This window comes from Lepisosteus platostomus, chromosome 5 (assembly GCF_059453375.1).
Source record: "Lepisosteus platostomus isolate fLepPlt1 chromosome 5, fLepPlt1.hap1, whole genome shotgun sequence".
In the NCBI taxonomy this organism is placed as follows: Eukaryota; Metazoa; Chordata; class Actinopteri; order Semionotiformes; family Lepisosteidae; genus Lepisosteus; species Lepisosteus platostomus.
This window is the reverse complement of record NC_142615.1, coordinates 47,421,234-47,438,477: the sequence shown is the minus strand read 5'-3', so window position 1 is coordinate 47,438,477 and position 17,244 is coordinate 47,421,234. Positions and strand designations below refer to the sequence as shown.

Here is a 17,244-nt window from a genome sequence, read left to right as displayed (position 1 = left end):
AAAGGCGCTATAGAGGATCGCTGTGGAGAGCTGCTGCTGTGCTTTGACATCTGAGCTCTGTGGAAAACGATCTCAATACAATTCTGAAAAACGCGACTCTCCGAACGCCAGCCGAACAAGTCTCCACAGCCGAAGCGCTGTGTCTCTTTTCAGCTGGCGATAAACCTTTCCTCGATCCTTTGCGGACTTGTTAAAACTGTTCCTGATCAGAATAAAAAACGCTCACGCTAATACACAAGCACCCGTGTCTCGCCAAAGCTGACAAATAAACAGACGGACAAGCCGCACTGCACGTGTGAACAGGGGAATGAGCGAGCGAGCGGGGATAGGGCGCCTCCTGCGCTTAAAAGCTTACAGCACCTGGTATTCCCAGGCGGTCTCCCATCCAAGTACTAACCAGGACCATCCCTGTTTAGCTTCCGAGATCAGACGAGATCAGGCGTGCTCAAGGGGGTGTGGCCATAAGCGAGAGCAAGGCTCGCTGGCACCCTTCTTATTGAGAGGACAGCTCCGTCACCTCTTTTACGACGCTGCTTTTTTTCCCTTGCGTTTTTCTCTTCTTCCCACGTTCTCTCTCTTCACTGCCTTCGTCCCCGCTCTATTTCACTTCAGCCTTTCACTCTTGCTTCCTTCCAATGAGGACGGAGCTGCGGGAGAAAGGGCGCTTTAGAGGATCGCTGTGGAGAGCTGCTGCTGTGCTTTGACATTTGATCTCTGTGGAAAACGATCTCAATACAATTCTGAAAAACGCGACTCTCCGAACGCCAGCCGAACAAGTCTCCACAGCCGAAGCGCTGTGTCTCTTTTCAGCTGGCGATAAACCTTTCCTCGATCCTTTGCGGACTTGTTAAAACTATTCCTGATCAGAATAAAAAACGCTCACGCTAATACACAAGCACCCGTGTCTCGCCAAAGCTGACAAATAAACAGACGGACAAGCCGCACTGCACGTGTGAACAGGGGAATGAGCGAGCGAGCGGGGATAGGGCGCCTCCTGCGCTTAAAAGCTTACAGCACCTGGTATTCCCAGGCGGTCTCCCATCCAAGTACTAACCAGGCCCATCCCTGTTTAACTTCCGAGATCAGACGAGATCAGGCGTGCTCAAGGGGGTGTGGCCGTAAGTGAGAGCAAGGATCGCTGGCACCCTTCTTATTGAGAGGACAGCTCCGTCACCTCATTTACGACGCTGCTTATTTTCCCTTGCGTTTTTCTCTTCTTCCCACGTTCTCTCTCTTCACTGCCTTCGTCCCCGCTCTTTTTCACTTCAGCCTTTCACTCTTGCTTCCTTCCAATGAGGACGGAGCTGCGGGAGAAAGGGCGCTATAGAGGATCGCTGTGGAGAGCTGCTGCTGTGCTTTGACATCTGAGCTCTGTGGAAAACGATCTCAATACAATTCTGAAAAACGCGACTCTCCAAACGCCAGCCGAACAAGTCTCCACAGCCGAAGCGCTGTGTCTCTTTTCAGCTGGCGATAAACCTTTCCTCGATCCTTTGCGGACTTGTAAAACTGTTCCTGATCAGAATAAAAAACGCTCACGCTAATACACAAGCACCCGTGTCTCGCCAAAGCTGACAAATAAACAGACGGACAAGCCGCACTGCACGTATGAACAGGGGAATGAGCGAGCGAGCGGGGATAGGGCGCCTCCTGCGCTTAAAAGCTTACAGCACCTGGTATTCCCAGGCGGTCCCCCATCCAAGTACAAACCAAGCCCATCCCTGTTTAGTTTCCGAGATCAGACGAGATCAGGCGTGCTCAAGGGGGTGTGGCCATAAGCGAGAGCAAGGCTCGCTGGCACCCTTCTTATTGAGAGGACAGCTCCGTCACCTCTTTTACGACGCTGCATTTTTTCCCTTGCGTTTTTCTCTTCTTCCCACGTTCTCTCTCTTCACTGCCTTCGTCCCTGCTCTATTTCACTTCAGCCTTTCACTCTTGCTTCCTTCCAATGAGGACGGAGCTGCGGGAGAAAGGGCGCTATAGAGGATTGCTGTGGAGAGCTGCTGCTGTGCTTTGACATCTGAGCTCTGTGGAAAACGATCTCAATACAATTCTGAAAAACGCGACTCTCCGAACGCCAGCCGAACAAGTCTCCACAGCCGAAGCGCTGTGTCTCTTTTCAGCTGGCGATAAACCATTCCTCGATCCTTTGCGGACTTGTAAAACTGTTCCTGATCAGAATAAAAAACGCTCACGCTAATACACAAGCACCCGTGTCTCGCCAAAGCTGACAAATAAACAGACGGACAAGCCGCACTGCACGTGTGAACAGGGGAATGAGCGAGCGAGCGGGGATAGGGCGCCTCCTGCGCTTAAAAGCTTACAGCACCTGGTATTCCCAGGCGGTCTCCCATCCAAGTACTAACCAGGCCCATCCCTGTTTAGCTTCCGAGATCAGACGAGATCAGGCGTGCTCAAGGGGGTGTGGCCATAAGCGAGAGCAAGGCTCGCTGGCACCCTTCTTATTGAGAGGACAGCTCCGTCACCTCTTTTACGACGCTGCTTTTTTCCCTTGCGTTTTTCTCTTCTTCCCACGTTCTCTCTCTTCACTGCCTTCGTCCCCGCTCTATTTCACTTCAGCCTTTCACTCTTGCTTCCTTCCAATGAGGACGGAGCTGCGGGAGAAAGGGCGCTATAGAAGATCGCTGTGGAGAGCTGCTGCTGTGCTTTGACATCTGAGCTCTGTGGAAAACGATCTCAATACAATTCTGAAAAACGCGACTCTCCGAACGCCAGCCGAACAAGTCTCCACAGCCGAAGCGCTGTGTCTCTTTTCAGCTGGCGATAAACCTTTCCTCGATCCTTTGCGGACTTGTAAAACTGTTCCTGATCAGAATAAAAAACGCTCACGCTAATACACAAGCACCCGTGTCTCGCCAAAGCTGACAAATAAACAGACGGACAAGCCGCACTGCACGTGTGAACAGGGGAATGAGCGAGCGAGCGGGGATAGGGCGCCTCCTGCGCTTAAAAGCTTACAGCACCTGGTATTCCCAGGCGGTCTCCCATCCAAGTACTAACCAGGCCCATCCCTGTTTAGCTTCCGAGATCAGACGAGATCAGGCGTGCTCAAGGGGGTGTGGCCGTAAGCGAGAGCAAGGCTCGCTGGCACCCTTCTTATTGAGAGGACAGCTCCGTCACCTCTTTTACGACGCTGCTTTTTTTCCCTTGCGTTTTTCTCTTCTTCCCACGTTCTCTCTCTTCACTGCCTTCGTCCCCGCTCTATTTCACTTCAGCCTTTCACTCTTGCTTCCTTCCAATGAGGACGGAGCTGCGGGAGAAAGGGCGCTATAGAGGATCGCTGTGGAGAGCTGCTGCTGTGCTTTGACATCTGAGCTCTATGGAAAACGATCTCAATACAATTCTGAAAAACGCGACTCTCCGAACGCCAGCCGAACAAGTCTCCACAGCCGAAGCGCTGTGTCTCTTTTCAGCTGGCGATAAACCTTTCCTCGATCCTTTGCGGACTTGTAAAACTGTTCCTGATCAGAATAAAAAACGCTCACGCTAATACACAAGCACCCGTGTCTCGCCAAAGCTGACAAATAAACAGACGGACAAGCCGCACTGCACGTGTGAACAGGGGAATGAGCGAGCGAGCGGGGATAGGGCGCCTCCTGCGCTTAAAAGCTTACAGCACCTGGTATTCCCAGGCGGTCTCCCATCCAAGTACTAACCAGGCCCATCCCTGTTTAGCTTCAGAGATCAGACGAGATCAGGCGTGCTCAAGGGGGTGTGGGCGTAAGCGAGAGCAAGGCTCGCTGGCACCCTTCTTATTGAGAGGACAGCTCCGTCACCTCTTTTACGACGCTGCTTTTTTTCCCTTGCGTTTTTCTCTTCTTCCCACGTTCTCTCTCTTCACTGCCTTCGTCCCCGCTCTATTTCACTTCAGCCTTTCACTCTTGCTTCCTTCCAATGAGGACGGAGCTGCGGGAGAAAGGGCGCTTTAGAGGATCGCTGTGGAGAGCTGCTGCTGTGCTTTGACATTTGATCTCTGTGGAAAACGATCTCAATACAATTCTGAAAAACGCGACTCTCCGAACGCTAGCCGAACAAGTCTCCACAGCCGAAGCGCTGTGTCTCTTTTCAGCTGGCGATAAACCTTTCCTCGATTCTTTGCGGACTTGTTAAACTGTTCCTGATCAGAATAAAAAACGCTCACGCTAATACACAAGCACCCGTGTCTCGCCAAAGCTGACAAATAAACAGACGGACAAGCCGCACTGCACGTGTGAACAGGGGAATGAGCGAGCGAGCGGGGATAGGGCGCCTCCTGCGCTTAAAAGCTTACAGCACCTGGTATTCCCAGGCGGTCTCCCATCCAAGTACTAACCAGGCCCATCCCTGTTTAGCTTCCGAGATCAGACGAGATCAGGCGTGCTCAAGGGGGTGTGGCCGTAAGGGAGAGCAAGGATCGCTGGCACCCTTCTTATTGAGAGGACAGCTCCGTCACCTCTTTTACGACGCTGCTTATTTTCCCTTGCGTTTTTCTCTTCTTCCCACGTTCTCTCTCTTCACTGCCTTCGTCCCCGCTCTTTTTCACTTCAGCCTTTCACTCTTGCTTCCTTCCAATGAGGACGGAGCTGCGGGAGAAAGGGCGCTATAGAGGATCGCTGTGGAGAGCTGCTGCTGTGCTTTGACATCTGAGCTCTGTGGAAAACGATCTCAATACAATTCTGAAAAACGCGACTCTCCAAACGCCAGCCGAACAAGTCTCCACAGCCGAAGCGCTGTGTCTCTTTTCAGCTGGCGATAAACCTTTCCTCGATCCTTTGCGGACTTGTAAAACTGTTCCTGATCAGAATAAAAAACGCTCACGCTAATACACAAGCACCCGTGTCTCGCCAAAGCTGACAAATAAACAGACGGACAAGCCGCACTGCACGTATGAACAGGGGAATGAGCGAGCGAGCGGGGATAGGGCGCCTCCTGCGCTTAAAAGCTTACAGCACCTGGTATTCCCAGGCGGTCCCCCATCCAAGTACTAACCAAGCCCATCCCTGTTTAGTTTCCGAGATCAAACGAGATCAGGCGTGCTCAAGGGGGTGTGGCCATAAGCGAGAGCAAGGCTCGCTGGCACCCTTCTTATTGAGAGGACAGCTCCGTCACCTCTTTTACGACGCTGCATTTTTTCCCTTGCGTTTTTCTCTTCTTCCCACGTTCTCTCTCTTCACTGCCTTCGTCCCTGCTCTATTTCACTTCAGCCTTTCACTCTTGCTTCCTTCCAATGAGGACGGAGCTGCGGGAGAAAGGGCGCTATAGAGGATTGCTGTGGAGAGCTGCTGCTGTGCTTTGACATCTGAGCTCTGTGGAAAACGATCTCAATACAATTCTGAAAAACGCGACTCTCCGAACGCCAGCCGAACAAGTCTCCACAGCCGAAGCGCTGTGTCTCTTTTCAGCTGGCGATAAACCATTCCTCGATCCTTTGCGGACTTGTAAAACTGTTCCTGATCAGAATAAAAAACGCTCACGCTAATACACAAGCACCCGTGTCTCGCCAAAGCTGACAAATAAACAGACGGACAAGCCGCACTGCACGTGTGAACAGGGGAATGAGCGAGCGAGCGGGGATAGGGCGCCTCCTGCGCTTAAAAGCTTACAGCACCTGGTATTCCCAGGCGGTCTCCCATCCAAGTACTAACCAGGCCCATCCCTGTTTAGCTTCCGAGATCAGACGAGATCAGGCGTGCTCAAGGGGGTGTGGCCATAAGCGAGAGCAAGGCTCGCTGGCACCCTTCTTATTGAGAGGACAGCTCCGTCACCTCTTTTACGACGCTGCTTTTTTCCCTTGCGTTTTTCTCTTCTTCCCACGTTCTCTCTCTTCACTGCCTTCGTCCCCGCTCTATTTCACTTCAGCCTTTCACTCTTGCTTCCTTCCAATGAGGACGGAGCTGCGGGAGAAAGGGCGCTATAGAAGATCGCTGTGGAGAGCTGCTGCTGTGCTTTGACATCTGAGCTCTGTGGAAAACGATCTCAATACAATTCTGAAAAACGCGACTCTCCGAACGCCAGCCGAACAAGTCTCCACAGCCGAAGCGCTGTGTCTCTTTTCAGCTGGCGATAAACCTTTCCTCGATCCTTTGCGGACTTGTAAAACTGTTCCTGATCAGAATAAAAAACGCTCACGCTAATACACAAGCACCCGTGTCTCGCCAAAGCTGACAAATAAACAGACGGACAAGCCGCACTGCACGTGTGAACAGGGGAATGAGCGAGCGAGCGGGGATAGGGCGCCTCCTGCGCTTAAAAGCTTACAGCACCTGGTATTCCCAGGCGGTCTCCCATCCAAGTACTAACCAGGCCCATCCCTGTTTAGCTTCCGAGATCAGACGAGATCAGGCGTGCTCAAGGGGGTGTGGCGGTAAGCGAGAGCAAGGCTCGCTGGCACCCTTCTTATTGAGAGGACAGCTCCGTCACCTCTTTTACGACGCTGCTTTTTTTCCCTTGCGTTTTTCTCTTCTTCCCACGTTCTCTCTCTTCACTGCCTTCGTCCCCGCTCTATTTCACTTCAGCCTTTCACTCTTGCTTCCTTCCAATGAGGACGGAGCTGCGGGAGAAAGGGCGCTATAGAGGATCGCTGTGGAGAGCTGCTGCTGTGCTTTGACATCTGAGCTCTGTGGAAAACGATCTCAATACAATTCTGAAAAACGCGACTCTCCGAACGCCAGCCGAACAAGTCTCCACAGCCGAAGCGCTGTGTCTCTTTTCAGCTGGCGATAAACCTTTCCTCGATCCTTTGCGGACTTGTAAAACTGTTCCTGATCAGAATAAAAAACGCTCACGCTAATACACAAGCACCCGTGTCTCGCCAAAGCTGACAAATAAACAGACGGACAAGCCGCACTGCACGTGTGAACAGGGGAATGAGCGAGCGAGCGGGGATAGGGCGCCTCCTGCGCTTAAAAGCTTACAGCACCTGGTATTCCCAGGCGGTCTCCCATCCAAGTACTAACCAGGCCCATCCCTGTTTAGCTTCAGAGATCAGACGAGATCAGGCGTGCTCAAGGGGGTGTGGCCGTAAGCGAGAGCAAAGCTCGCTGGCACCCTTCTTATTGAGAGGACAGCTCCGTCACCTCTTTTATGACGCTGCTCTTTTTCCCTTGCGTTTTTCTCTTCTTCCCACGTTCTCTCTCTTCACTGCCTTCGTCCCCGCTCTATTTCACTTCAGCCTTTCACTCTTGCTTCCTTCCAATGAGGACGGAGCTGCGGGAGAAAGGGCGCTATAGAGGATCGCTGTGGAGAGCTGCTGCTGTGCTTTGACATCTGAGCTCTGTGGAAAACGATCTCAATACAGTTCTGAAAAACGCGACTCTCCGAACGCCAGCCGAACAAGTCTCCACAGCCGAAGCGCTGTGTCTCTTTTCAGCTGGCGATAAACCTTTCCTCGATCCTTTGCGGACTTGTTAAACTGTTCATGATCAGAATAAAAAACGCTCACGCTAATACACAAACACCCGTGTCTCGCCAAAGCTGACAAATAAACAGACGGACAATCCGCACTGCACGTGTGAACAGGGGAATGAGCGAGCGAGCGGGGATAGGGCGCCTCCTGCGCTTAAAAGCTTACAGCACCTGGTATTCCCAGGCGGTCTCCCATCCAAGTACTAACCAGGCCCATCCCTGTTTAGCTTCCGAGATCAGGCGTGCTCAAGGGGGTGTGGGCGTAAGCGAGAGCAAGGCTCGCTGGCACCCTTCTTATTGAGAGGACAGCTCCGTCACCTCTTTTACGACGCTGCTTTTTTTCCCTTGCGTTTTTCTCTTCTTCCCACGTTCTCTCTCTTCACTGCCTTCGTCCCCGCTCTATTTCACTTCAGCCTTTCACTCTTGCTTCCTTCCAATGAGGACGGAGCTGCGGGAGAAAGGGCGCTATAGAGGATCGCTGTGGAGAGCTGCTGCTGTGCTTTGACATCTGAGTTCTGTGGAAAACGATCTCAATACAATTCTGAAAAACGCGACTCTCCGAACGCCAGCCGAACAAGTCTCCACAGCCGAAGCGCTGTGTCTCTTTTCAGCTGGCGATAAACCTTTCTTCGATCCTTTGCGGACTTGTAAAACTGTTCCTGATCAGAATAAAAAACGCTCACGCTAATACACAAGCACCCGTGTCTCGCCAAAGCTGACAAATAAACAGACGGACAAGCCGCACTGCACGTGTGAACAGAGGAATGAGCGAGCGAGCGGGGATAGGGCGCCTCCTGCGCTTAAAAGCTTCAGCACCTGGTATTCCCAGGCGGTCTCCCATCCAAGTACTAACCAGGCCCATCCCTGTTTAGCTTCCGAGATCAGACGAGATCAGGTGTGCTCAAGGGGGTGTGGCCGTAAGCGAGAGCAAGGCTCGCTGGCACCCTTCTTATTGAGAGGACAGCTCCGTCACCTCTTTTACGACGCTGCTTTTTTTCCCTTGCGTTTTTCTCTTCTTCCCACGTTCTCTCTCTTCACTGCCTTCGTCCCCGCTCTATTTCACTTCAGCCTTTCACTTTTGCTTCCTTCCAATGAGGACGGAGCTGCGGGAGAAAGGGCGCTATAGAGGATCGCTGTGGAGAGCTGCTGCTGTGCTTTGACATCTGAGCTCTGTGGAAAACGATCTCAATACAATTCTGAAAAACGCGACTCTCCGAACGCCAACCGAACAAGTCTCCACAGCCGAAGCGCTGTGTCTCTTTTCAGCTGGCGATAAACCTTTCCTCGATCCTTTGCGGACTTGTAAAACTGTTCCTGATCAGAATAAAAAACGCTCACGCTAATACACAAGCACCCGTGTCTCGCCAAAGCTGACAAATAAACAGACGGACAAGCCGCACTGCACGTGTGAACAGGGGAATGAGCGAGCGAGCGGGGATAGGGCGCCTCCTGCGCTTAAAAGCTTACAGCACATGGTACTCCCAGGCGGTCTCCATCCAAGTACTAACCAGGCCCATCCCTGTTTAGCTTCCGAGATCAGACGAGATCAGGCGTGCTCAAGGGGGTGTGGCCGTAAGCGAGAGCAAAGCTCGCTGGCACCCTTCTTATTGAGAGGACAGCTCCGTCACCTCTTTTATGACGCTGCTCTTTTTCCCTTGCGTTTTTCTCTTCTTCCCACGTTCTCTCTCTTCACTGCCTTCGTCCCCGCTCTATTTCACTTCAGCCTTTCACTTTTGCTTCCTTCCAATGAGGACGGAGCTGCGGGAGAAAGGGCGCTATAGAGGATCGCTGTGGAGAGCTGCTGCTGTGCTTTGACATCTGAGCTCTGTGGAAAACGATCTCAATACAATTCTGAAAAACGCGACTCTCCGAACGCCAGCCTAACAAGTCTCCACAGCCGAAGCGCTGTGTCTCTTTTCAGCTGGCGATAAACCTTTCCTCGATCCTTTGCGGACTTGTAAAACTGTTCCTGATCAGAATAAAAAACGCTCACGCTAATACACAAGCACCCGTGTCTCGCCAAAGCTGACAAATAAACAGACGGACAAGCCGCACTGCACGTGTGAACAGGGGAATGAGCGAGCGAGCGGGGATAGGGCGCCTCCTGCGCTTAAAAGCTTACAGCACCTGGTATTCCCAGGCGGTCTCCCATCCAAGTACTAACCAGGCCCATCCCTGTTTAGCTTCCGAGATCAGATGAGATCAGGCGTGCTCAAGGGGGTGTGGCCGTAAGCGAGAGCAAGGCTCGCTGGCACCCTTCTTATTGAGAGGACAGCTCCGTCACCTCTTTTACGACGCTGCTTTTTTTCCCTTGCGTTTTTCTCTTCTTCCCACGTTCTCTCTCTTCACTGCCTTCGTCCCCGCTCTATTTCACTTCAGCCTTTCACTCTTGCTTCCTTCCAATGAGGACGGAGCTGCGGGAGAAAGGGCGCTATAGAGGATCGCTGTGGAGAGCTGCTGCTGTGCTTTGACATCTGAGCTCTGTGGAAAACGATCTCAATACAATTATGAAAAACGCGACTCTCCGAACGCCAGCCGAACAAGTCTCCACAGCCGAAGCGCTGTGTCTCTATTCAGCTGGCGATAAACCATCCCTCGATTCTTTGCGGACTTGTTAAACTGTTCCTGATCAGAAGAAAAAACGCTCACGCTAATACACAAGCACCCGTGTCTCGCCAAAGCTGACAAATAAACAGACGGACAAGCCGCACTGCACGTGTGAACAGGGGAATGAGCGAGCGAGCGAGCGGGGATAGGGCGCCTCCTGCGCTTAAAAGCTTACAGCACCTGGTATTCCCAGGCGGTCTCCCATCCAAGTACTAACCAGGCCCATCCCTGTTTAGCTTCCGAGATCAGACAAGATCAGGCGTGCTCAAGGGGGTGTGGCCGTAAGCAAGAGCAAGGCTCGCTGGCACCCTTCTTATTGAGAGGACAGCTCCGTCACCTCTTTTACGACGCTGCTTTTTTTCCCTTGCGTTTTTCACTTCTTCCCACGTTCTCTCTCTTCACTGCCTTCGTCCCCGCTCTATTTCACTTCAGCCTTTCACTCTTGCTTCCTTCCAATGAGGACGGAGCTGCGGGAGAAAGGGCGCTATAGAGGATCGCTGTGGAGAGCTGCTGCTGTGCTTTGACATCTGAGCTCTGTGGAAAACGATCTCAATACAATTCTGAAAAACGCGACTCTCCGAACGCCAGACGAACAAGTCTCCACAGCCGAAGCGCTGTGTCTCTTTTCAGCTGGCGATAAACCTTTCCTCGATCCTTTGCAGACTTGTTAAACTGTTCCTGATCAGAATAAAAAACGCTCACGCTAATACACAAGCACCCGTGTCTCGCCAAAGCTGACAAATAAACAGACGGACAAGCCGCACTGCACGTGTGAACAGGGGAATGAGCGAGCGAGCGGGGATAGGGCGCCTCCTACGCTTAAAAGCTTACAGCACCTGGTATTCCCAGGCGGTCTCCCATCCAAGTACTAACCAGGCCCATCCCTGTTTAGCTTCCGAGATCAGACGAGATCAGGCGTGCTCAAGGGGGTGTGGCCGTAAGCGAGAGCAAGGCTCGCTGGCACCCTTCTTATTGAGAGGACAGCTCCGTCACCTCTTTTACGACGCTGCTTTTTTTCCCTTGCGTTTTTCTCTTCTTCCCACGTTCTCTCTCTTCACTGCCTTCGTCCCCGCTCTATTTCACTTCAGCCTTTCACTCTTGCTTCCTTCCAATGAGGACGGAGCTGCGGGAGAAAGGGCGCTATAGAAAATCGCTGTGGAGAGCTGCTGCTGTGCTTTGACATCTGAGCTCTGTGGAAAACGATCTCAATACAATTCTGAAAAACGCGACTCTCCGAACGCCAGCCGAACAAGTCTCCACAGCCGAAGCGCTGTGTCTCTTTTCAGCTGGCGATAAACCTTTCCTCGATCCTTTGCTGACTTGTAAAACTGTTCCTGATCAGAATAAAAAAAGCTCACGCTAATACACAAGCACCCGTGTCTCGCCAAAGCTGACAAATAAACAGACGGACAAGCCGCACTGCACGTGTGAACAGGGGAATGAGCGAGCGAGCGGGGATAGGGCGCCTCCTGCGCTTAAAAGCTTACAGCACCTGGTATTCCCAGGCGGTCTCCCATCCAAGTACTAACCAGGCCCATCTCTGTTTAGCTTCCAAGATCAGACGAGATCAGGAGTGCTCAAGGGTGTGTGGCCGTAAGCGAGAGCAAGGCTCGCTGGCACCCTTCTTATTGAGAAGACAGCTCCGTCACCTCTTTTACGACGCTGCTTTTTTCCCTTGCGTTTTTCTCTTCTTCCCACGTTCTCTCTCTTCACTGCCTTCGTCCCCGCTCTATTTCACTTCAGCCTTTCACTCTTGCTTCCTTCCAATGAGGACGGAGCTGCGGGAGAAAGGGCGCTATAGAGGATCGCTGTGGAGAGCTGCTGCTGTGCTTTGACATCTGAGCTCTGTGGAAAACGATCTCAATACAATTCTGAAAAACGCGACTCTCCGAACGCCAGCCGAACAAGTCTCCACAGCTGAAGCGCTGTGTCTCTTTTCAGCTGGCGATAAACCTTTCCTCGATCCTTTGCGGACTTGTAAAACTGTTCCTGATCAGAATAAAAAACGCTCACGCTAATACACAAGCACCCGTGTCTCGCCAAAGCTGACAAATAAACAGACGGACAAGCCGCACTGCACGTGTGAACAGGGGAATGAGCGAGCGAGCGGGGATAGGGCGCCTCCTGCGCTTAAAAGCTTACAGCACCTGGTATTCCCAGGCGGTCTCCCATCCAAGTACTAACCAGGCCCATCCCTGTTTAGCTTCCGAGATCAGACAAGATCAGGCGTGCTCAAGGGGGTGTGGCCGTAAGCGAGAGCAAGGCTCGCTGGCACCCTTCTTATTGAGAGGACAGCTCCGTCACCTCTTTTACGACGCTGCTTATTTTCCCTTGCGTTTTTCTCTTCTTCCCACGTTCTCTCTCTTCACTGCCTTCGTCCCCGCTCTATTTCACTTCAGCCTTTCACTCTTGCTTCCTTCCAATGAGGACGGAGCTGCGGGAGAAAGGGCGCTATAGAGGATCGCTGTGGAGAGCTGCTGCTGTGCTTTGACATCTGAGCTCTGTGGAAAACGATCTCAATACAATTCTGAAAAACGCGACTCTCCGAACGCCAGCCGAACAAGTCTCCACAGCCGAAGCGCTGTGTCTCTTTTCAGCTGGCGATAAACCTTTCCTCGATCATTTGCGGACTTGTTAAACTGTTCCTGATCAGAATAAAAAACGCTCACGCTAATACACAAGCACCCGTGTCTCGCCAAAGCTGACAAATAAACAGACGGACAAGCCGCACTGCACGTGTGAACAGGGGAATGAGCCAGCGAGCGGGGATAGGGCGCCTCCTGCGCTTAAAAGCTTACAGCACCTGGTACTCCCAGGCGGTCTCCCATCCAAGTACTAACCAGGCCCATCCCTGTTTAGCTTCCAAGATCAGACGAGATCAGGCGTGCTCAAGGGGGTGTGGCCGTAAGCGAGAGCAAGGCTCGCTGGCACCCTTCTTATTGAGAGGACAGCTCCGTCACCTCTTTTACGACGCTGCTCTTTTTCCCTTGCGTTTTTCTCTTCTTCCCACGTTCTCTCTCTTCACTGCCTTCGTCCCCGCTCTATTTCACTTCAGCCTTTCACTCTTGCTTCCTTCCAATGAGGACGGAGCTGCGGGAGAAAGGGCGCTATAGAGGATCGCTGTGGAGAGCTGCTGCTGTGCTTTGACATCTGAGCTCTGTTGAAAACGATCTCAATACAATTCTGAAAAACGCGACTCTCCGAACGCCAGCCGAACAAGTCTCCACAGCCGAAGCGCTGTGTCTCTTTTCAGCTGGCGATAAACCTTTCCTCGATCCTTTGCGGACTTGTAAAACTGTTCCTGATCAGAATTAAAAAACGCTCACGCTAATACACAAGCACCCGTGTCTCGCCAAAGCTGACAAATAAACAGACGGACAAGCCGCACTGCACGTGTGAACAGGGGAATGAGCGAGCGAGCGGGGATAGGGCGCCTCCTGCGCTTAAAAGCTTACAGCACCTGGTATTCCCAGGCGGTCTCCCATCCAAGTACTAACCAGGCACATCCCTGTTTAGCTTCCGAGATCAGACGAGATCAGGCGTGCTCAAGGGGGTGTGGCCATAAGCAAGAGCAAGGCTCGCTGGCACCCTTCTTATTGAGAGGACAGCTCCGTCACCTCTTTTACGACGCTGCTTTTTTTCCCTTGCGTTTTTCTCTTCTTCCCACGTTCTCTCTCTTCACTGCCTTCGTCCCCGCTCTATTTCACTTCAGCCTTTCACTCTTGCTTCCTTCCAATGAGGACGGAGCTGCGGGAGAAAGGGCGCTATAGAGGATCGCTGTGGAGAGCTGCTGCTGTGCTTTGACATCTGAGCTCTGTGGAAAACGATCTCAATACAATTCTGAAAAACGCGACTCTCCGAACGCCAGCCGAACAAGTCTCCACAGCCGAAGCGCTGTGTCTCTTTTCAGCTGGCGATAAACCTTTCCTCGATCCTTTGCGGACTTGTAAAACTGTTCCTGATCAGAATAAAAAACGCTCACGCTAATACACAAGCACCCGTGTCTCGCCAAAGCTGACAAATAAACAGACGGACAAGCCGCACTGCACGTGTGAACAGGGGAATGAGCGAGCGAGCGGGGATAGGGCGCCTCCTGCGCTTAAAAGCTTACAGCACCTGGTATTCCCAGGCGGTCTCCCATCCAAGTACTAACCAGGCCCATCCCTGTTTAGCTTCCGAGATCAGACGAGATCAGGCGTGCTCAAGGGGGTGTGGCCGCAAGTAAGAGCAAGACTCGCTGGCACCCTTCTTATTGAGAGGACAGCTCCGTCACCTCTTTTACGACGCTGCTCTTTTTCCCTTGCGTTTTTATCTTCTTCCCACGTTCTCTCTCTTCACTGCCTTCGTCCCCGCTCTATTTCACTTCAGCCTTTCACTCTTGCTTCCTTCCAATGAGGACGGAGCTGCGGGAGAAAGGGCGCTATAGAGGATCGCTGTGGAGAGCTGCTGCTGTGCTTTGACATCTGAGCTCTGTGGAAAACGATCTCAATACAATTCTGAAAAACGCGACTCTCCGAACGCCAGCCGAACAAGTCTCCACAGCCGAAGCGCTGTGTCTCTTTTCAGCTGGCGATAAACCTTTCCTCGATCCTTTGCGGACTTGTAAAACTGTTCCTGATCAGAATTAAAAAACGCTCACGCTAATACACAAGCACCCGTGTCTCGCCAAAGCTGACAAATAAACAGACGGACAAGCCGCACTGCACGTGTGAACAGGGGAATGAGCGAGCGAGCGGGGATAGGGCGCCTCCTGCGCTTAAAAGCTTACAGCACCTGGTATTCCCAGGCGGTCTCCCATCCAAGTACTAACCAGGCCCATCCCTGTTTAGCTTCCGAGATCAGACGAGATCAGGCGTGCTCAAGGGGGTGTGACCATAAGCAAGAGCAAGGCTCGCTGGCACCCTTCTTATTGAGAGGACAGCTCCGTCACCTCTTTTACGACGCTGCTTTTTTTCCCTTGCGTTTTTCTCTTCTTCCCACGTTCTCTCTCTTCACTGCCTTCGTACCCGCTCTATTTCACTTCAGCCTTTCACTTTTGCTTCCTTCCAATGAGGACGGAGCTGCGGGAGAAAGGGCGCTATAGAGGATCGCTGTGGAGAGCTGCTGCTGTGCTTTGACATCTGAGCTCTGTGGAAAACGATCTCAATACAATTCTGAAAAACGCGACTCTCCGAACGCCAGCCGAACAAGTCTCCACAGCCGAAGCGCTGTGTCTCTTTTCAGCTGGCGATAAACCTTTCCTCGATCCTTTGCGGACTTGTTAAACTGTTCCTGATCAGAATAAAAAACGCTCACGCTAATACACAAGCACCCGTGTCTCGCCAAAGCTGACAAATAAACAGACGGACAAGCCGCACTGCACGTGTGAACAGGGGAATGAGCGAGCGAGCGGGGATAGGGCGCTTCCTGCGCTTAAAAGCTTACAGCACCTGGTATTCCCAGGCGGTCTCCCATCCAAGTACTAACCAGGCCCATCCCTGTTTAGCTTCCGAGATCAGACGAGATCAGGCGTGCTCAAGGGGGTGTGGCCGTAAGCGAGAGCAAGGCTCGCTGGCACCCTTCTTATTGAGAGGACAGCTCCGTCACCTCTTTTACGACGCTGCTTTTTTCCCCTTGCGTTTTTCTCTTCTTCCCACGTTCTCTCTCTTCACTGCCTTCGTCCCCGCTCTATTTCACTTCAGCCTTTCACTCTTGCTTCCTTCCAATGAGGACGGAGCTGCGGGAGAAAGGGCGCTATAGAGGATCGCTGTGGAGAGCTGCTGCTGTGCTTTGACATCTGAGCTCTGTGGAAAACGATCTCAATACAATTCTGAAAAACGCGACTCTCCGAACGCCAGCCGAACAAGTCTCCACAGCCGAAGCGCTGTGTCTCTTTTCAGCTGGCGATAAACCTTTCCTCGATCCTTTGCGGACTTGTTAAACTGTTCCTGATCAGAATAAAAAACGCTCACGCTAATACACAAGCACCCGTGTCTCGCCAAAGCTGACAAATAAACAGACGGACAAGCCGCACTGCACGTATGAACAGGGGAATGAGCGAGCGAGCGGGGATAGGGCGCCTCCTGCGCTAAAAAGCTTACAGCACCTGGTATTCCCAGGCGGTCTCCCATCCAAGTACTAACCAGGCCCATCCCTGTTTAGCTTCCGAGATCAGACGAGATCAGGAGTGCTCAAGGGGGTGTGGCCGTAAGCGAGAGCAAGGCTCGCTGGCACCCTTCTTATTGAGAGGACATCTCCGTCACCTCTTTTACGACGCTGCTTTTTTTCCCTTGCGTTTTTCTCTTCTTCCCACGTTCTCTCTCTTCACTGCCTTCGTCCCCGCTCTATTTCACTTCAGCCTTTCACTCTTGCTTCCTTCCAATGAGGACGGAGCTGCGGGAGAAAGGGCGCTATAGAGGATCGCTGTGGAGAGCTGCTGCTGTGCTTTGACATCTGAGCTCTGTGGAAAACGATCTCAATACAATTCTGAAAAACGCGACTCTACGAACGCCAGCCGAACAAGTCTCCACAGCCGAAGCGCTGTGTCTCTTTTCAGCTGGCGATAAACCTTTCCTCGATTCTTTGCGGACTTGTAAAACTGTTCCTGATCAGAATAAAAAACGCTCACGCTAATACACAAGCACCCGTGTCTCGCCAAAGCTGACAAATAAACAGACGGACAAGCCGCACTGCACGTGTGAACAGGGGAATGAGCCAGCGAGCGGGGATAGGGCGCCTCCTGCGTTTAAGAGCTTACAGCACCTGGTACTCCCAGGCGGTCTCCCATCCAAGTACTAACCAGGCCCATTCCTGTTTAGCTTCCAAGATCAGACGAGATCAGGCGTGCTCAAGGGGGTGTGGCCGTAAGCGAGAGCAAGGCTCGCTGGCACCCTTCTTATTGAGAGGACAGCTCCGTCACCTCTTTTACGACGCTGCTCTTTTTCCCTTGCGTTTTTCTCTTCTTCCCACGTTCTCTCTCTTCACTGCCATCGTCCCCGCTCTATTTCACTTCAGCCTTTCACTCTTGCTTCCTTCCAATGAGGACGGAGCTGCGGGAGAAAGGGCGCTATAGAGGATCGCTGTGGAGAGCTGCTGCTGTGCTTTGACATCTGAGCTCTGTGGAAAACGATCTCAATACAATTCTGAAAAACGCGACTCTCCGAACGCCAGCCGAACAAGTCTCCACAGCCGAAGCGCTGTGTCTCTTTTCAGCTGGCGATAAACCTTTCCTCGATCCTTTGCGGACTTGTTAAA

General features: G+C 52.3%; 10 non-coding genes and 16 pseudogenes across 10 annotated transcripts; all 26 read right to left on the bottom strand.

Annotated features, from left to right (window-relative positions):
• Positions 1 to 348: 348 nt before the first annotated feature.
• On the bottom strand, positions 349 to 467 carry LOC148667762 (5S ribosomal RNA; annotated as a pseudogene).
• Positions 468 to 1,005: 538 nt separating this feature from the next.
• On the bottom strand, positions 1,006 to 1,124 carry LOC148667761 (5S ribosomal RNA). The gene has a single exon (XR_015938167.1). It is a non-coding gene; the product is annotated as a 5S ribosomal RNA (ribosomal RNA).
• A 537-nt stretch (positions 1,125 to 1,661) lies between these two features.
• Positions 1,662 to 1,780, bottom strand: LOC148667760 (5S ribosomal RNA; annotated as a pseudogene).
• A 537-nt stretch (positions 1,781 to 2,317) lies between these two features.
• On the bottom strand, positions 2,318 to 2,436 carry LOC148667759 (5S ribosomal RNA). The gene has a single exon (XR_015938211.1). It is a non-coding gene; the product is annotated as a 5S ribosomal RNA (ribosomal RNA).
• A 536-nt stretch (positions 2,437 to 2,972) lies between these two features.
• On the bottom strand, positions 2,973 to 3,091 carry LOC148667758 (5S ribosomal RNA). The gene has a single exon (XR_015937451.1). It is a non-coding gene; the product is annotated as a 5S ribosomal RNA (ribosomal RNA).
• Positions 3,092 to 3,628: 537 nt separating this feature from the next.
• LOC148667757 (5S ribosomal RNA) lies at positions 3,629 to 3,747 on the bottom strand (annotated as a pseudogene).
• A 537-nt stretch (positions 3,748 to 4,284) lies between these two features.
• Positions 4,285 to 4,403, bottom strand: LOC148667756 (5S ribosomal RNA; annotated as a pseudogene).
• Positions 4,404 to 4,940: 537 nt separating this feature from the next.
• LOC148667755 (5S ribosomal RNA) lies at positions 4,941 to 5,059 on the bottom strand (annotated as a pseudogene).
• A 537-nt stretch (positions 5,060 to 5,596) lies between these two features.
• On the bottom strand, positions 5,597 to 5,715 carry LOC148667754 (5S ribosomal RNA). The gene has a single exon (XR_015938210.1). It is a non-coding gene; the product is annotated as a 5S ribosomal RNA (ribosomal RNA).
• Positions 5,716 to 6,251: 536 nt separating this feature from the next.
• Positions 6,252 to 6,370, bottom strand: LOC148667753 (5S ribosomal RNA; annotated as a pseudogene).
• Positions 6,371 to 6,907: 537 nt separating this feature from the next.
• LOC148667752 (5S ribosomal RNA) lies at positions 6,908 to 7,026 on the bottom strand. The gene has a single exon (XR_015938355.1). It is a non-coding gene; the product is annotated as a 5S ribosomal RNA (ribosomal RNA).
• Positions 7,027 to 7,563: 537 nt separating this feature from the next.
• Positions 7,564 to 7,672, bottom strand: LOC148667751 (5S ribosomal RNA; annotated as a pseudogene).
• Positions 7,673 to 8,209: 537 nt separating this feature from the next.
• LOC148667750 (5S ribosomal RNA) lies at positions 8,210 to 8,327 on the bottom strand (annotated as a pseudogene).
• A 537-nt stretch (positions 8,328 to 8,864) lies between these two features.
• Positions 8,865 to 8,982, bottom strand: LOC148667749 (5S ribosomal RNA; annotated as a pseudogene).
• A 537-nt stretch (positions 8,983 to 9,519) lies between these two features.
• Positions 9,520 to 9,638, bottom strand: LOC148667748 (5S ribosomal RNA). The gene has a single exon (XR_015939089.1). It is a non-coding gene; the product is annotated as a 5S ribosomal RNA (ribosomal RNA).
• Positions 9,639 to 10,179: 541 nt separating this feature from the next.
• LOC148667747 (5S ribosomal RNA) lies at positions 10,180 to 10,298 on the bottom strand (annotated as a pseudogene).
• A 537-nt stretch (positions 10,299 to 10,835) lies between these two features.
• On the bottom strand, positions 10,836 to 10,954 carry LOC148667746 (5S ribosomal RNA). The gene has a single exon (XR_015937450.1). It is a non-coding gene; the product is annotated as a 5S ribosomal RNA (ribosomal RNA).
• A 537-nt stretch (positions 10,955 to 11,491) lies between these two features.
• LOC148667745 (5S ribosomal RNA) lies at positions 11,492 to 11,610 on the bottom strand (annotated as a pseudogene).
• A 536-nt stretch (positions 11,611 to 12,146) lies between these two features.
• LOC148667744 (5S ribosomal RNA) lies at positions 12,147 to 12,265 on the bottom strand (annotated as a pseudogene).
• Positions 12,266 to 12,802: 537 nt separating this feature from the next.
• LOC148667743 (5S ribosomal RNA) lies at positions 12,803 to 12,921 on the bottom strand (annotated as a pseudogene).
• Positions 12,922 to 13,459: 538 nt separating this feature from the next.
• LOC148667742 (5S ribosomal RNA) lies at positions 13,460 to 13,578 on the bottom strand (annotated as a pseudogene).
• A 537-nt stretch (positions 13,579 to 14,115) lies between these two features.
• On the bottom strand, positions 14,116 to 14,234 carry LOC148667741 (5S ribosomal RNA; annotated as a pseudogene).
• A 538-nt stretch (positions 14,235 to 14,772) lies between these two features.
• Positions 14,773 to 14,891, bottom strand: LOC148667740 (5S ribosomal RNA). Its single transcript, XR_015938575.1, has one exon. It is a non-coding gene; the product is annotated as a 5S ribosomal RNA (ribosomal RNA).
• A 537-nt stretch (positions 14,892 to 15,428) lies between these two features.
• Positions 15,429 to 15,547, bottom strand: LOC148667739 (5S ribosomal RNA). The gene has a single exon (XR_015937449.1). It is a non-coding gene; the product is annotated as a 5S ribosomal RNA (ribosomal RNA).
• A 537-nt stretch (positions 15,548 to 16,084) lies between these two features.
• Positions 16,085 to 16,203, bottom strand: LOC148667738 (5S ribosomal RNA). The gene has a single exon (XR_015938029.1). It is a non-coding gene; the product is annotated as a 5S ribosomal RNA (ribosomal RNA).
• A 537-nt stretch (positions 16,204 to 16,740) lies between these two features.
• LOC148667737 (5S ribosomal RNA) lies at positions 16,741 to 16,859 on the bottom strand (annotated as a pseudogene).
• Between the last annotated feature and the right edge of the window lie 385 nt (positions 16,860 to 17,244).